Source organism: Protopterus annectens, chromosome 4.part1 (genome assembly GCF_019279795.1).
Source record: "Protopterus annectens isolate FY-2018-M chromosome 4.part1, PAN1.0, whole genome shotgun sequence".
NCBI classification, from domain to species: Eukaryota; Metazoa; Chordata; order Ceratodontiformes; family Protopteridae; genus Protopterus; species Protopterus annectens.
This window is the reverse complement of record NC_056734.1, coordinates 869,571,762-869,590,416: the sequence shown is the minus strand read 5'-3', so window position 1 is coordinate 869,590,416 and position 18,655 is coordinate 869,571,762.

Below are 18,655 nucleotides of genomic sequence, written 5' to 3'. Positions count from 1 at the left end.
TGTCTTGATTAATCCTTTTTTCTCAGCATGCTTTTGTGAATTTACATTTCAAACATGCCTGTCCTTTGAGTTTTTCTTAACTACTACACTCTCAAACTCATAAGAATTTTAATAACACAATCTACAATACAATTTGCAGCAGCCCTGGTTATTGTGAACATACTAGTTATTTGAGAATTTCAAATACCTTATTATTTTTTGAGTATTAATTTATGTAGCATATTTGAAAGCCATCTCTTCTGACTATAAGTACAGACAGATGGAATCACAACAAAGTTAGTGTTATACAATGGCATTGTTTTAAAATGGTAATAATTTGTTTTTAAATTAATTGTGCTTAATAATGGTGATACATCATGGCATGATCATGGGGCGATTCATATTTTAACCACAATATGTAGTTTGGTCAGGAAGGCTGCTCCCCATAGGTAAATAATAACACCTACCTTTTGTAAAATATAAATATAATACATGGGTTAAGATGCATAGTGCATATCACATTGATTTACTTACAACTTCTGATGTTTGAGCACAAGGAAAAAGCCAAGCTGACCTAATACCGGAGCAACAGCAACAGCATAAGCAAATGTATCTATAACCACACCTGAACCTTGCATTGTACCTGTTGTAGTATTTTTTTTTTTATTTTAGGGTTACCTTTTGCAGTATTTTAGCTGTTTATTTATTTATTTTTAAGTCCCCTCTTTCTGGTTTTGCAATGCATATTACAGCTCACAACCAGTGGTGGGATACACTGAGCATTAATGTACTACAGACAGCAAAGGTAAAGTTTGTTTCCAAGGGTGCACTAATTTATTTAGTTAGTTATTGATCTGTACTGCATTCACTCGACTTTTTTGTCATTACTTCTTACACTTTTTTTTTTTTATTTTTGGTCCCCTCACCCCCCCCCCTGTGCTTTCTCTGGTATCGCTGGGTCTGGCTGTAGATCTTAAGGGAATTCTGAAGGCTTGGCTGTGGTTCTGTCTGGGGGCGTACTTTTTCAGCCTTACCCATTCCCTTTTCCTGCTCCTCATACCCTTTGATTTTTTTCCAAGGGCAACTCCCCTCACAACTTCCTTCTTTTGGACCATGCATCCCCTTAAGGACTGTATCAGTGCACACTCTCCATACCCAGGATGGCCACATCCTTCCCCACCACTCTGTCAAGTCACCCAAAGCTGATAATCAGACTGAGCTGGCTGAGCCTTTGTTACGGTCCCTTATTTGTTACATTTCTTGATAGCAAAATGTACTTTGAAGTTTTTTTTTATGGTAAAATGTACTGAGGGTGCATTGCTCCCTAACTAATTGGCAGTGAGAAATAGCTCAAAAAGTCCATGTATTTGTATTGCAGAGCTTTGAGAAATTAGGTATCATCTTTGTTTTATATGAGCCTTACTTCTTTTTTATTAGTCTATTATTATTATTATTATTATTATTATTATTATTATTATTGCTATTACTATTATCCAGCTATTTGAGTACATGATGTGATAGCATATGGTCCATTGATCACATGAATGGTCACAGGTATGCATTCTGGACTTTATTATCTTGTAGTATTAGTTTTATTTCAAGAGGGAGAGTTTTGAAATAAATCAAAATTACTTTATAAGTATGAATTTTACATAACAAAGGTGTTTGATATTTTAGTTTAGCATGGTACAAGCCACTTGCAGTGCTGAAAAATGTTTTTTCAAAGAATTGCAATTTGTAAGGTTTTATAAAGCAGAATGTTATATAAGTTTTTACATTTTTTTAAGAGAATTATGCAAAATGTGTACATGAGACTGACCCAGTTGTTAATAGAATTAACCGGCCAGGTCAGTCCTGCTTTCTCAACTCATGATTCGTGTAAATATACCTTCTTTTATATTCAGATACGTATTACTCTCTTCCTCCAGTGTTAACATTGCAGAAAATCTTGTAGCTCTGCTTTTGCTGACCAAAGGATCATAGTTACAGAAGTCATAATGAATCTTAAATCATGCAAACATGCTATTATAGGAATTAGAGTTTTTTTCACCATATGGATCACTGCTGCATTAGCCTTAGCTATATGGGTTATATCCTGCAAAGGATTTAACAACTAACCAGCTTCCAAAGCTTCAGGACAGCTAACACACACCCAAACCATTAGCCAGCTTAAGTTGAGCTGACTAAAAAGGCAGGGTTGGGTGTCAAGTCCTTAAGAACTTTCCTGATCTTGAAAACAGCACTCCTCCGTGGGTTTTCAAGGATTGACGGTTGGCTTGTTCTGTTCCTTTGCTGGCCTGATAAATTTCCACATTAAAATTTTAATGTAGTTTCCTATTTAGGGAAGTTATTTTAAAGCTAGGAGTTTGTGTTTTTGAAGACAGTCATGAGAATTAACTGATGTGAGAAAAAAATAAATTACTTTAAAAACTTTTTTACAGGTGTTTACTACTTGCTTTCCCTGGGAGAGAATTAACATTTTCTTCTTGACCATGGAACAAACTACTGATCCTGCAGTCGGTCCTTATTCCAGCTGTGACATCAGGCTAGAAATTTGCCTCAGACAGAGGTGAGTTATTCTGCTGTGGACAAATTTGATTCCTCAGATCACTCACCTTATACTCTGGATCACTCTGAACCTACATCCCCTATAGACCGGGTTTAGCCATGTCTTCTGTGGCAGTTGGGTTCCCCCTCAGTGGGCAAGGGAGACCCACTCATGCCGATCCTAGAAGAGGCAAGAAGGAAGACTTTCCTGCTGTAGACATTAATAACAACTGTGGGTCCTAATCTTTCTGTTAAAAAGAAATAGAAAACTAAACATGTATTTACTTCTTCTCAAATTTCCTTAGACAGGAGTAGTATCTTGAACCTGGCTCAGGCTACTGATCCTTCTTATAAGGTGGTTTCTGGTAAAAGAAAGACGGATTCCTCTTTTCCCAAAGAGATTCAGTATTCTGAATCTGAACAGTAAGATGAATGGACTGATACAGGGATTTCTCTTCAGTTTTCTGAATCAGACTCAAAGGAGAGCACCCTGTCTGATTCTCCATGTGTGTTTCTCTTCCTCTGAAACTATTTCCAGAATGTGCTAGTGTTTTCATGGAGAGAATGCTGAAGTCTCTCAGTCCTTCTGAAAGTACTATGAGCTGTTACTAAAGGAATTTTCAGAAGCTGTACCCATTCCTCCATGTCTGTCAGCTCAGTATGATGTGTGTGTCACTGAATACAATTTTCCTGATAGTCAGCCAGCTGCCTCTAGGTAGATAGAATGTATAAAGGTCCACGATCTTATACGGTTTTATACACTCATCCCAATCCTGATCTTTAGTTCATCCTACTGCTGTTAAGCATTTTGTTAATTCCGATCCTACTCATTCTGACAAGGATGGGAAGATTATTGATAAATATTGGAAAACATGTATGCTTAAGAAACTTTGATTTTCAGGATTTTGCATTGTCAGTATCATATGTTAAAATTTATTCTGATTAATTATGAAAGTATGAGGAATGTGTGAGGAATGTTTTGTCGACAGTTTCTTTTTCCGAGGAAAATTCTGCTTTAAATAATTTAATTTCTTCCATTTTAGGTCATTACTCGTTGTTTACAGTGTGTGTGTATATGACTCAGTTGTTAATTCTTCCAGAGCTATGGTAACTGGTACTGTTTTAAGGAGGTTTGCCTAGCTGTGTTCTCAGAACCTCCCAGATGTAGTAAAAAATAAGATTTTAAATTATACTTTGGACAGAGGTTTAGGTTTTGGTTCCACTGCTGCAAAAGTCTGACAACAGGAATAAGTTGGTGTAGGGAATTTCTTAAGATATTTAAGCCTTTCTTTTCATATCTTCTAAGGCATTCTCTAACCATTCATCTGGTTTCAGCAATAAACAAAATAAACAGTCTCACCAAAGTGTGAGTAAACAGACATTGAAGAAGAAATGGTAGTGTCTTACAAAAATAATTCAAGAAACTCCCAAAACCAAAGACAGTCCAACAAGTCAGAATCAACCCCCCTGCAGACTATTTTTCCATCCAGAAAGTCTGAATCTCCACTTTTCTCTTTGTCAACAGATAGTTTCAGAAAAAAATGGTTCTGAAGATCATTCAACAAGGTTACAAATGGCGATGGGAGGAAATCCATCCTTTCCAGGAGATAATGCCACAACTACCAGACCAGATCAGACCTCTATTTCTCTCTGTCCTTCAATGCATGCTGTTTCAGGAAGTGATGGAAACAGTTTCTCCTTCTCAGGTTGGGAAAGGTTTTTATTCAATGATGTATTTAGTGCCAAAGAAAGAAGATGCTTGAGACCAGTTCTGGATATTTCTTTCTTAAGCCTGCTTGCGATAGTGTTCAAGTTAATAATGCTGGCAGTTCACAGCCAAATACTTCTTCTTCCTCATTTAAGTTTCCTGGTAACAATAGATTTAAAAGATACTTATCATCACATCCTTATTCATCCAGACTTCAGGCGTTCCTTAAGGTTTTGTGCGTCTGGATCACAATGTCAGTTCTATGCTTTATCCTTTGGACTGTCCACTGCACCAAGAGGGTTCACAAAGGTTCTAGCTCCAGTTATAGCTCATTGCAGGCTGCAAGGTATCCATACTTTTCCATATTTATAGGTTGATAAGTAAGTACTAGGTTAGCTGCCCTTGTGGGCAATTTTGAAAATAGCCAATTTCCCTTTTTGTGTTCAAAATAATCTATCTCATTTGGTTATAGATTAGCCTTACCCATCCTGTGGTCAATAATTACATATTACCCCCTAAAGAGAATAAATGGGATCAAGCCATAGATAATGAGAGGGGACCCAAGCATGGGATAAAGCATTTAGGAGCTGCATCTGTCCATTAGTAGTACAGGGGGCAGTCCTGGGGTAAATGGTCTGTTTACCATCCATAAATCTAAGATGCACTTGAAAATGTAGAGGAATGAAGTTTGTTTTATGTGGATGGGGAGTCTATTCAGCAGCAGCAGTATCCTCTGCAAAATAGGCCTGTCCCACTAAACCATTCTGTTGATGTTGAAAAGAGGTTTAGATCCCTAGATTGAGTATTTCTGATGCCATTTGACTTATGAATGTGCAGAAAATCCATAAGTAATGGGTCAGAGGATACTTTGTATGCCAGATGCAGATCATGTCTTAGCAGTCTGTAAGATACCTAGTACAGTGGCAAGACTTTGGTTCAGTCCATGTAGGACATGATTTTCAGGCCTTGTATCCTTTTAATTAGGTATCTGCGCATTTCAGGTTTGTATGTCTCTGGAAAGATACATGTCAAGGGGGCATTATATTTAATGACTGATCAATGAAGGCTGAGTAAAGAGGGACAATGACATCCCTAGATCTAGACACAATACGTTTGTTTATAAGATGTGCAATATAGAAGTACTGCCTTAAAACAATAGACACATGTTTATCAAACACTGAGTCACTGTCCATATAAGTTCCCAAATACCAAACAACTGGGTTAATCCTTAGGGCTGCATTGTCAATGTGGTAGTTTCCTGGGGTAGAGGACTTCCCAAGGGATACAGTAATGCATATGTTGGCATTTAGTTTCAGACTATGATTTTGACATCAATTATTTATTTGAGACAACCCTTCCTGCAAGATGGCTAAGTCATTTGGGGATTCAATGGCTGGTCATAGCTTACAGTCAACTGCCAACTTAGTCAGCCAGAGTCCTTTGGTATTGACTTTTACTTCAGAAAAGTTGATGCCAAACAGGAGAGGTTCCAGCAGAGAACCCTGGAAGACTTCACCGTTGAGTGGCCTCTTTGTGGAGGTAACTTCCTCGTTTTTCATTATCTGTATCCTATCTGTGAGCCAGTTTGCTATTCAGCCAACTTATTTATTATTTAGATGACTTGCTTATCTTTGCAGCATATTTTTCAAAGTCTCAGGAATCTCTTTCTTATACAAACTGGGATTCTAAGAGAATATTCAAAAGTCTTTCATGACTCCTTCACAGAGGATTGTGTTCCTAGGGTGGCAGTTAAACATCTTAGTTCAAAGAGTGTGTCTTTCACAGGAAAAAATATATATCTATATCTAGAACTATTTCCAAGGTTTTCCACTCAGACTTCAGTCAATGAAAGGGAATACTTCAGGATGCTGGGTTTCATGGTATCTATGATTGTCATGATCCACTAGCAAAACTCCATATGAGAAAGATACAATGGCACTTAAGTCTCTTTGGTTTTAGTACCAACATCTTTTTTTTTCAAATCCCAATGTTTGGGTTTCTCATAAGAGAAAAAAACTTGATGGAGGCAGTAAATTTCCTTAAATCCAAGCCTCCACTTCTTACTCTCTGCTCCAAAGCAGTCACCACAGACACCTCAGACTTTGTAAAGGGAGCAGTTTGGTTTGGTATAAAAGTGCAAGCTATCTGGGACACCAAGGACAAAATATAAAATAAATTGCCCTGATCAAGGCATTTGACTCTCTGAATCATCTTTGGTCTCCTAGACCTCCTCAAGTTGTTACAGACAATATCACAGTCATGTAGTACAACAGAAAGCTGTGGGTTACCAGGTCAAATCCCCAGTCGTAGCATAATCTCACTCGATAGGCATCCTACATTCCATCAGAGGAAAACTGCGTGGCAGACAAGGTGAGCAGGAAAAGGGCAGACTGTCACAAATTGAAACAAAATAAGGACGTATTCTAAGATTATAGGGACCTAATTCCCCTTAGACACCTGTTTATTGAGGATGTGCAGTAGGTACTAATGGATGCAAGAAAGCCTCTACTAGAAAATCACATATTAGCAGATGGAACAGATTTTTAGTTGCTGCCTTCAACATAACCGGCACCCATTCAGGGCTAGTGTTTTACTGGTTTTACAACAATTATATGAGTTAGTGTCCTACGGCCTTTATGATTCCTCCATCAAGGTTCATTTATTGACCATTTCAGCATGTCTGCCCATGGATCCTTCTCTTTCATAAGGTTTTTGAATGTGGTTTTGCAAAATAGGCTTCAAGAAAACCAATGACCCTTCCTTAGGATCTTAATTTTGGGTTAGATAAGCTAATGCTTCATTTGAACCAAGTAATCTGGCTGACTTGAGATTCTTAACATGGAAAACCTTTTTGCTAATTGCTCTGACCTCTGTAAGAAAGGTCCCTGAGTTAAAAGCTCTTATGGTGAGTCAAACCTATCTCATTTTCCACAGAAACATGGTTCTTTGAGAACTAATTCTTCTTTTATGTCTAAATTGGTATCTAGGTTTACTTTAAGCCAAGTTATGCATCTCATTGTTTTCCTTAACCTAAAAATGAGGGAGAAAGGATACTCTGTACCTTGGATGTCCACAGACAGTCCAGGTACTACCTTAACAGAACTAAATATTTCCAATCTTTGGATCAGGTGTTCATTTCATGCGTAGGTAAGAAGAAAGGACAACCAGTGTCAAAACACACTATTTCAAAATGGTTGTCTTAGCCTATTACCTTTTGTTATACTCAACACAGCAAAACTATTTCAGGCAGGCCCACTCTATCAGGGTATTGGCTTCATCTATGGCTTTCTGAAAAAGTTTGAATTCTACAAGTATTACACAAGCAACAACTTGGTTCCCTACACATACATTTACTAGGGTGTTGCAAGCTTGATTCCTTCTCTAGGTCTAGGTCAGGGTTTTCTAGGAACATATTTCTGGGGTTCCGCCTCCTTCCCCTTCCACCTCCCAAATGTAGTAAGCTAGGGTAATATGCCCATATAGCTGAGGTTACTTCTGCAATGATCAATATGATGACTACCGTGCACTTGTGTAAGTAAACAGACCATAACAGTCGATGCTCAAATCTTCACTGATGCAGTAGTTGCTTCCTCCCTCTATTGCCCTTGTTTTTTTTCCCCACTGTGGACACTTTTTTATTGCTAGCATTGTATTATCAGGGCTCAGCCTCTATCTTTCTGTTGGCATTGCAATCTCTGAAGGGCTTGGCAACCAAACCTGTTTTGTCAGCTCAGCTTAAACTGACTAATGGTTTAGGTGTGTGGAAGGTAGCCTGAAGCTTTGGAAGCTGGCCAGCTGTTATATTCTTGGCAAGATATGACCCATATAGCTAAAAATATTGCAGCAGTGATCATTCAACCATCTGCTGATATGATTAGTTTACTTACACAACCTTACTTTTACTTTCACCCACTGGCTCCTTTGGCGATGGAAGTCATGTTTACAGAGTGCATCCCATATATGACAGTTTATTTGGCTTGTTTACTGAGGTAGTGCACTGATCACAACAGAGTATTTGCAGGTAAAGCCTGGGTGAAGAAATTCACAAAAAAAATAAAGCAGAACTAATTCACAAAAAATTAATCACAGAAGGTATATAACCCCATAGACAATTGAAATAATGTGTAAATATGATTAACATAGTGGAAAAAATGTAAATTAATTTTACTAGTAGATTAGAGAGGGAAGCAACAGCTAAGAGCAGAGGGTCAAAGTAAAAGTGATGCAGATGGGGAGGGTGTTAGGGTATATACCTAGTGGAAAAACACTTGCAGTCAAATTTTTTATGCTGTTTTTTGAGTTAAGCTCTAAACATGTGGAAAAGGAAAATTTTTCTTGGTGATGGGGAAGAGCTTGCCAGAGTTTGCTTGCAAGAATAGAGAAAGAATGGGTGGTACGCTGCAGTTTGGTTTTGGGTGTCTAGAGTGAGAGATTTAATTATGAAAGGATGCAGAGATTGTAGAGGGTCATTTTATTATGGAGTTTTACACATGAGCTAGGAAGGCACTTGGTTGATGTAGTTTGAAAAGAAGAGACCCTAGCAGTAGCTCAATTATTTCAGACACTGGGAGCCACTGGGCTTTGGAGAGGGCAATGCAGTGGTGATCCTGAGTTGGCACTAAAACAAAATACCTTGGGTTGTAAGTCCAGATATACCACAATAAACACAATTAGAAAGAAATGGTGTATTCCAGAGCCATGAGTAAAAGTTTCTGTTTTATTAATACAAGTTAACTTTCACAGAGGAAGTAAACTTTCTCAAAGACTGCTTCATCAGGCAGAATCAATTAAAATGCAATAACCCTCCATTTAAATATGTTTCATTAAAAGCTTAATTATTTAATAATAATTATTTAACAATAATTTAATTAACACAAGCAAAAAAGTACATCAAATACTCTTAAAGGACAAGCTGTACCTATTACTTTATTCTATTGTGCAAGTCCTTTAAGATAGTTTTTAAACTAAAACCATCATTTAAACTGGGTGAAACATGCTTTAAAATGTAAAATCCATTTACATTCCTCTTTCTCAGTTAAATTTTTAACAACCCCTCCGCTTAAATATTCAGGTGTTACATATAAAATCATAATCCTAAAACTATGGGAATCATTAGTGCTTTTTATATGCCTATATAATGCATTACATTGTACCTTTCTTCTAATTTCAGACCTATTGCTACATATTCTCTCCCTAGATTTTTGACTTATTTTTCCTATATAATATGAGGTGCATTCATTGCACTTAGCCATATATATACTGTATTGTTCATTTCACAGCTACCACAAGCTCTTAATGCAAAAAAACTGTGCCAGTTAAAGGATATACTACCTGTGTAAATAAATGTGGAGAAACTATAGCGGATGCATTTGTAAGTGCCCATTTTTTAGGAACTTGATTCTTTATCTTAATTTTCTCCTTGTAGCACAGTTTATTCTTTAGAGTAGCATCCCTCTTATAACTAAAAGTCAGTCCTTCCTCATAAATGTCTCTTTAGACCCTTTAGATTATCCATTACAACAGCAGGATCCTTTGCCTTTACCTCCCAAGCACAAAATAATGTACAGCCAACAAGAACGGAAAAGGAACAATGCTCCCAAAGTTCAAGCAGCAGCAAGGAATCGAGTGAAACGTTAATTTCAGCAAGACAATCATATGGTATTGTTCGTAATTTATCAAAATGTTTACTTAATGTACATGAGCTTTAGGTCCTGAGCACAACATTTATATCTGCTAATACAGTTGATGTCTCAAAAGTATTGAATGAGTTTAAACATTATATTAGGAAAATTTAAAATTGCTTGTAATGGTGTTAATGATCAGGTGAATACTTCATTTTATAGAAACAGTACTTATGTGTCTGCAAATAACAATATTGTTTTGGCTTCTGAGAAAGTGGTAGAAAAAGAAATTTATGAGATGCATGAGTCCATACATAAAAGATTATTTCATAATCTAAACAGAAATGAATATCAAGCTATCTAAATGCTCATTAATAATGGAAACACAGTAATTAAACTGCAAATAAAGGTGGTGACATTGTTTTGGATAAGGCATATTATGTTTAAGCCATGTTGATGATGTTAAATTCATCTGATTATTTATACTTAGATAAAGTTGCCATTAACAATATTGTTAAAGATGTTAAACTAGAAATATTTTATTTGTTTAAACAACAACAAATTTCTAAAGAAATTTATGATTATGTATACACTGACACAGTAATTATACCAGTAATCTATGGGATCCCAAAGATACATAAATCTTTGGATACCCCTCCACTGTAACCTATTGTTTCAACACAAAGATGAGTTACAGAATCAGTGGGCAGGATTCACGAAGCCTCCGTGTAAGAGATACAAGGCTTACACGGAGGCTGCAGTTAAACGGTGTGACGTCAGCATGTCATGCATATGCATGAGGGCATGCTGAATCACACCTAAGGCTAACACGGTCCGTGGAAGACAGTAGGGGGCGTGTCCGTAGGCCGAGGCCTGCAAGCGAACACGCCCCCAGAAGAGTAAAAGTGCCCAAAGTAAACCCCCACAACAGAGTACATGGAAATGTGAATAAACACAATACAACACATGCCCCCACAGACTATGAACATAAAATCATATAAATGAACATGTGTTATATTTTTTTTAAACTGTAAAGATGTTTGCCAGTGAGTGCGCTTGTTTGCGCGGGCATGCCCGTAGCTCAGCCACAGTTAGCAGTAAGTGGAAAAGCATATAAGAACTAAATATGCAAAGTAAGCCAAAAAGTAATAGCATAGCAGTAGAGACGTCGGCTGAAGAGCAGGCAGTCATGGTTTGAGCCCCCACAACATCAATTTTTATTTTTAGTGAAATAAGCATGAAACAAGTCCCTAACACATATGTACACATATAAAATTATATTTTATGTAAAATGTAATGAAATAGGCCAGTTATAGTGAAGAAATGTGAGATGACAAAATAACAAATGCCAGATGTGCCCATAGCTGAGCTATAGTTTAACAAGTTGAGTGCATCTGCTCGTAGGTGAGCAGTGGTTTAACAGGTGCAAAATGAGTGCCCGTAGGGGAGCCGTGTTCTAACACACTGAAACTGTGTGCCCGTAGCTGAGCTGAGCGTAATATGCATGCTGACAGTCAAATGAGGTGTAAACCAGTGTAACCCGTTTGTGCGGAGCTGCGCATCATGCCAACAAGCTAACCGATGGGCAACGTTGAGCAAGCTGTAACAAAACTGCCTTTACACAGACACACCCCCTAGCCTGTCTAGACAGTCATAAAATATAAAAAGCAGTGGGCAGGTTCAAACCCAGGATACCATGCACCATAGTCAAGGTACTGAATCACTAAGCCATGACAACTGTACTTAGAAATGCAGTAATAGCAAATATATAGGAATGAATAGAAAGTGGAGCATGACAAAGCAGGTTTTGTGAAGCTGATACAATTCCAAAATGGCCAATCACAGATAAGTGTGGGGAAAACGGCATATATAAGCCCCATAGGCAGGAATACACAGCATAAACGATTGTAGAACTAACTTGCAGCCAGAATGTCAGGAGTAGGTGAGGGTAGTTTCGTTCGAGCACAGAGGTGGGGCGTTGAGGAGTCCAGATATATGGTCTGGCTCCTAGTTCACAATCATGAGGCCCAACTCATTTAGGGCCAGGTCCTGTGGGGAGCATATAGGGCTGAGGCATGGGACCGGTTGGCTCATGATCTCACCAGTGCCACAGGGATTCCAAGGACTGGTGAGCAGGTCCGTCACCACCATGCGGACCTGAAGAGACGTAAGCAGGACCAATTGAACCTTTGGATCCAGGAGGCCCGGCAAATGCCCAACGCCCCACTACTGAGTAAGTTACATTTAATTATGTATGTAAGAAATTAAACTAGCTGATATTATGGAGATGTGTATTCCAATATTACTTCATTTATATTACAGCTGCAGGTGTCCATTCTGCATACCGCAGAGCCCATGGCGATAGGCTGGTGCGGTTGCGCCATCAGGCAGGTCAGTAATCCTCTCCCAGTAACTGTAAAGAAATATAAAAGTATGACACTTGGCAAAAGAGTGCAGTGTAGTCACTAAGTAAAAAAATGTGCAAGTAACAGTGCAAGAGTGTTTGCAAGTATTGCTTGATTACAAAAGTGTGTTGCAGTCTGTAATCCAAACAGAAAAATGAAAATGTCTGAAATAAAGAATGAAATAAAGATGCCCCACCTGTAATATAATAGTACACAACCTGCAGCAGGCTGAAAAGTACAGCTGCAGAAGATGAGCAAATCACATGTGTGAAATATATCCCTGTTGAAATACTGAAACATGACAGAAGTGAGACTGTTGGAAAGGATTGTAATAACTACAGGTAAAACATGTCAATAAAGCCTAGAAGTAAGTACCATCCTGAATAGTAAAATTAAAACAAGTGAGAGAGTGTGAGAAAGAGTTATGAATCCACCAATAAAGTAGTAATAACCCCTGAATAAAGTATACTGCAGTCAGTACAGAATGAAATGAATATGGCAAGCAGAACCAAACTGCGAAATGTGTTTAAAATGTTGCTGCAGCTTGAATGTGTATCCCAAATTCTGGATATGTTGCTCTCAGTCTGCAATATGTATATAGTATGATTGTCTGAAATACCAAACATCCACAGTTGTCTATAGCTATATAAAGCAAATGTAGCAGGATGATGTAGCTGAACAAAGCCAGATATGAACATGTATGAATAACAATAAAATGTATATTGATGTAGCAGTAACAGTCCTATCACCAACTTGAAGTAGTTATCACATGGGAAACTGTAGGTAGAACAGTAGTGTGTATATATCTTCAGCTATTAGAAATGTACAGCATATGTATTGGTATTTGAAGGTGTTAATTATATTTTCTTCACCCTACCCTATGACCACATATAATCCATTCCACGTGAAATTGGTATGTGCAATCACAATTAACACCCCTGGACATTTGTCCTGTTGGGTCATACATATTTGCATGTACGTTGTTGCATCTGCCCTGTTCATACATCCAAACCTGATGGCCTGTTGCCATCAATCAACCCTGCATTTTGTTGGACTGTGTATTGCTGTTCAAATTATGCATGTGTTATGCTCGCTGTTCAATTTTGTGAATATCTGGTTGTTTGGTTAATGGGAATACTAATGCATGCTGTTACAACTAATTGCGAATGGTATTGTATGTTACTAACCCAAACTGTCATGACATAATGCAAAACATAGGACGACAGGGAAGGCGGGTTCCAGCGGACCCACCTCTCCCACCTCAGCTGGCGAGTGCACCTGGCACTAGTGCCTAGTCTGGACCCTCCTCCAGTGGCCCCGTGCCACCTGTGGGTGGAAGCGCTGCAGGGGATGGGGCCCATCCCCCCTCTGCAAGTGTGGCTGGAGGAGAACCACCACTCACCTTCCGTAGCGTCCGGACTGTGGTGCGTAGGGAGATCCGGGAATCTGTTCTTAGGCCCCTACGCCAGCTTGAGGCACAGGTGGCACAACTTACGGGCATGCCTGTTGCCCGGCCTACATAGCCCCCAGCACAGCCCCATCCTGGGCAGTGAAGGAACAGTGGCAACTGCCCATGGGTGGGGATATCAGTTCCACTGTTGCCATCTGTGGGCTCATGGGCTCTGGATATCCAAACATTCGTCCCCGTCAATTGTGTAACCCCCCACATGTCATACACTGCCCCTGTATGCGTCTTGTTTGTCTTGTCTGTTGACCTACCCAACCTACCTCCCCAGCTATACCGACTTCCTTTACCTGATATACCACTCTCACCTGAAAAAAAATAAATAAATAAAAAAGGGCACTCTGTACCCACAAAAAAATTATGCCCCATACATAGCTGCCCATTCCACACACATGTCTGCTGGACATGGAAACTATCAATTACAATTGGCTGTACAACATGTATTATTGTTGTCCTGACACCTCTCTCAGGGGTGGAAGGTTTCAAATGTCACACCAAATTACAAACATATGCACAGCTGTTGCTGATGAAGAACTGGGCAGCTATGGGCCTTACCTACATCCCTCCTGCAAAACCCAAGCTTGTTTCCCTACTGTCTTACCCTCTTTGTGACCCCTTTTTCACCACTTTCCTGTCTCCCCATTTTCATTTCTTTCAAAAAAAATAGTGCGGGTATGTGCCAGAGTAAGCACTGTTAAGCAGTTGTAAGCGGGTGTGCGCAGAGCTGAACTCCAGTGCGCATGCGGGAGCTCCGCGCAAACCAGCGCTAACCCGGTTACAACTGCTTAAAAGTGCCTTAGTCACTCTGATTGACAGGTGCTGTAGTCAGTTCAAAAGCAAAATAAAATCCCACTGTCAGTCCCGAACCCAGTAGTCTGCATGACTTACCACTAAGCCATGACTGTTATACAAGAACATTGTGATACAATAAATATATCATATAATAGTAGGAATTAATGTAAAGGGAATATAGGATGTGCAGTACACAAAGCATGATATGTATATTTACTGTCAAATCTAGTGGATTTCTATAATAGTAGTGTGTGAACAAAAACAGCCATGCTAGTTGGTAGCTAGTAGGCTATAATGTCAGTTATTATACATATATAAATATATGTATGTACATATATATATATATATATATATATATATATATATATATATATATATAGTTGTAGGTGTCAGTGTACATACACACTTAGTACAGGAAACAGGAGAGATAAATGGAAAAATGTGAATCTACAACACAGCCTGAATCATGAGAGAGATACTAACCTTTACACTCACAGAACAGTGTCCACAGCATACCAGCATGGTCCCTGCCCTTACAATTTGAAAGGGCAACGCCTATCTCACATACTCTTTTATAGCACTGTCCTGAAATCACAGTGAGAACTGCAATCAGTACACAACTGGCTGCATGCAATTAGCAAATGCTGGCTTACAGTTGGTGCAGAGACCATCACATGGACTTATGCAGATACCTACAAAAGCATCCTGTACTCCCACTCCACACATGTAATACTTTCATTGCACCATCTGGAGGCAGAGAGAGAGAGAGAAAGAAAAAAAAAAAAGAAAATAAGAACACAAACAAAAACACATGTTACACAAACTAAGTTGAAGCTGTCATCAGTGTCAGTATCAAGCTGGGCTAGCAGCAGCAGGAAACTATAGTAACGGTAATGCAACCAGCTGCGACAAACACATGTAATGTAAAGTAACAAGTTAATAGTCTACATACTGTGAACCCTCCAAATGTGTTATTGGTCTGTATCTATATGTATGTTTATGTGATAAGTTGTGTGCACGTAGTTTCACCCAAAGGGGATGACTATACATTACATGTCATTCAGTGTTAGACCCTGATTCTGGCACCAGTTGTCCGTTTCAGTGAGGCCTGTCTGTAGGATGTGTGTGTCAGCTGGTGTAACGACTATGGCGCTTAGATCGCTGTCATCTGGGAACTTTGTCATCCACAAGCCACACATGTTTGCTTTCACATCTGAGAAGTAAATGCCAAACAAGAGGGGTCCTAGGACAGAGCCCTGTGGGATACCACATGTGACTGGCTTTGAGTCTGACATGGCTCCCGCAATATTGATTTTATGGATTCTGTAGTTCAACCAGTGTGCAACCCATCATGTGACATATGTAGTAACATGTAAGCTGATGAGCTTGTCTATGATGCCTGAGTGGAGTACTGTGTTGAAGGCCTTAGGCAAGTCCAGGTAGGCTGTATGGACTGCTTTGCCCTCATCAATGGCTGTAGTGACTGTTTTGAAAAGGTCAACCAGGTTCAAAAGGCAGGATCAGCCCATCACAAAGGCAAATTGGGTGGGATCAAGTGGCTGTAGGTACCCAATATCACTGTATATGCGTCCCATAATGAATCATGCCATAGCTTTGCAGACCAGGCTGGTTAAGCTTATGGGGCGGTAGTTCCCAGGTAGCCAATCAAAAAATCTTCCTGCACGAGGGAATCTGCACGGCAACAAGAAAAATAGTTCAGCAATACAAAAAGATAGCCAGCAGATGAATAGGATCCAATGAATAATTTTATTACAATAAAACTAACATCATGTCAGACCGGTTTCGGCTGGCAAAAAATAGCACAACCTTCTTCAGTGATGAAAAACAGTGAAAAATGATGCTTTTTAAAGTAACGAGCCTACTTCCTATTGGTGCAATTATAATTGCTCATTAAGCCCTGGTGTAAACAGTGCTCCCAAAATGGTTATCCATTTCTTCTCTTTAGTGTCAAGCAAAGAATGCCACCCTGTCTTGTTAAACCTATTATCCCTGATAATATCAATTACTATAAATGAAAATTTGGCATTGGAATGTTGCAAACAATGTTTGTACAATGCATTGTTGAGTTTTTTAGTTCTAATATTACTCATGTGTTCTGAAATGCGAAATCTTAAAGGCCTAGAAGTCTGGCCCACATAAAAAGTGCCACAGTTACATGTGGCAAGATAAACAAGCCACACACTACTGCAATTTGCAAAAAATGATATGTTGTAAACTCTGGGACAATTTCTACTGGTAAACTCCTTGGTCTTGATTAACCTGTCACAATTGCTACAATGTCCACAGGGAAAACATCCGACCACTCTATCCCCAGTTAGTGTGGTTTGAACATAGGATTTGTTTTCAGTTTGATGTGTATGTTTATAGTGATTAAAATGGAAAGCAAGATTTCTCCCTTTCCAAAATGAGAACAAACAATGGTCAGATAATACACCTGATAACTCTGGAATATTAGACAAAATATTCCAATTGGTATTAATGCTATGCATTAAGACATTGGTGTTCCTGGCATAGGTAGTCACGAACCTGATTGGCTGTGTGACCCTATTGTCCCTGTTTTTATATTTCAAAAACTCTTCCCTGGTGCGTGTCTTAACCCAGTTGCTAGCTTTAATAACATGTCCCATAAGATAGTCTCTATCCCGGAACCTGTTGATGAGATCAAGTCTATCTGTTTCAAAATCCTCAGGCTGAGAACATATTTTTCTAGAATGAATGAATTGTGATTTCGGTATGTTTTTGGCAACATGCGGAGGATGAATGCTGGAGGCGTGAAGGACAGTATTATATTTCGGATATTTCCTGAATACTTGAGTGGCCAAAGTACCATCTTGCCATTTGATTATTAATACATCCAGAAAGGTAATTGTTTCCACATTATAATTTATGGTAAATTGTAAACCCCATATGTTGTTATTGAGGTATGAAACAAATTCCATCAAGTATTCAACATCTGCCCTCCACACCATCCAGCAATCATCCAAATACCTCCTCCAGATGTCAATTTCTGGGAGGTAAATATTATGGCTAGCATCATATATGATATATTCTTCAATATAAGCCATAAATAGGTCGGCATAAATGGGAGCAAAAGATGCTCCCATCGCCGTGCCTTTCACTTACCAAAAACATGCATCCTCATAGAAAAATACATTCTGTGTTAGAACCAATTCAGCCATCTGGACTAGGAAATTGTTGAAATCATCATCATAAATGCAAGCAACATTAAGCCAGTAGGCTAAGGCATCCAGCCCCACTCGATGTGGTATATTGGTATAAAGAGCACTTACATCCAGTGAACACATCAGCCAATCAGGTTCCAATTGAACATCTGAAATAATTTGTAAGAATTCAGTTGTATCCTGTAAGCGTGAACGTACATGTGTCAACAAAGGCTTCAGATGTTTAGTCAAATATAAGGACAATGGTTCAGTTAGATATCCACGACCAGAAACAATAGGTCTTCCTGGCGGATTTGTGGGGTGCTTATGAATCTTAGGAAGAAAATAGATGTATTGATTTGTTGGATCAGAGATGGTTAACTGTTGTAAAGTAAAGTCAGTAATGAGGCCAGTATCCCTAGCATGACAAAGAAATTCACAAATATGTTGTTTAAATCTATGTATAGGGCTGAGAGACATTTTCACATAATATTTATTATCAGATAGCTGCCTCAAGGCCTCATTATTGTAGTCAATCCAATTCAGAACAACAACTGCCCCACCTTTATCGGCAGAAATAATAACCAAATCCTTATTTTGTGACAGTTCATCCACAGCTTGTTTTTCTTTTAAAGATAAATTATTGAATTTGAACTAAAACTCTGAACCATGAAAATGTAAATCTTTGAGAACCATGTTTTGAAATAGTTGCACCACAGGATGCATGGGAGGCATATATTTAGACTTATGATAAATAAATTTGTCCTCATCAGAAAAGCCATCATCACTACCAAACTGTAATTTGAGATTTAACAATCTACAAAAATCCAAAACATCCTGGACCAACCGGTCCTCAGAAACAACAAAACCAGGAATGAATGTGAGACCTTTGTTTAATATTGCGATGTGAATAGGAGACAGAGTAAAATCAGATAAATTCAAAACATTGGAGTTGT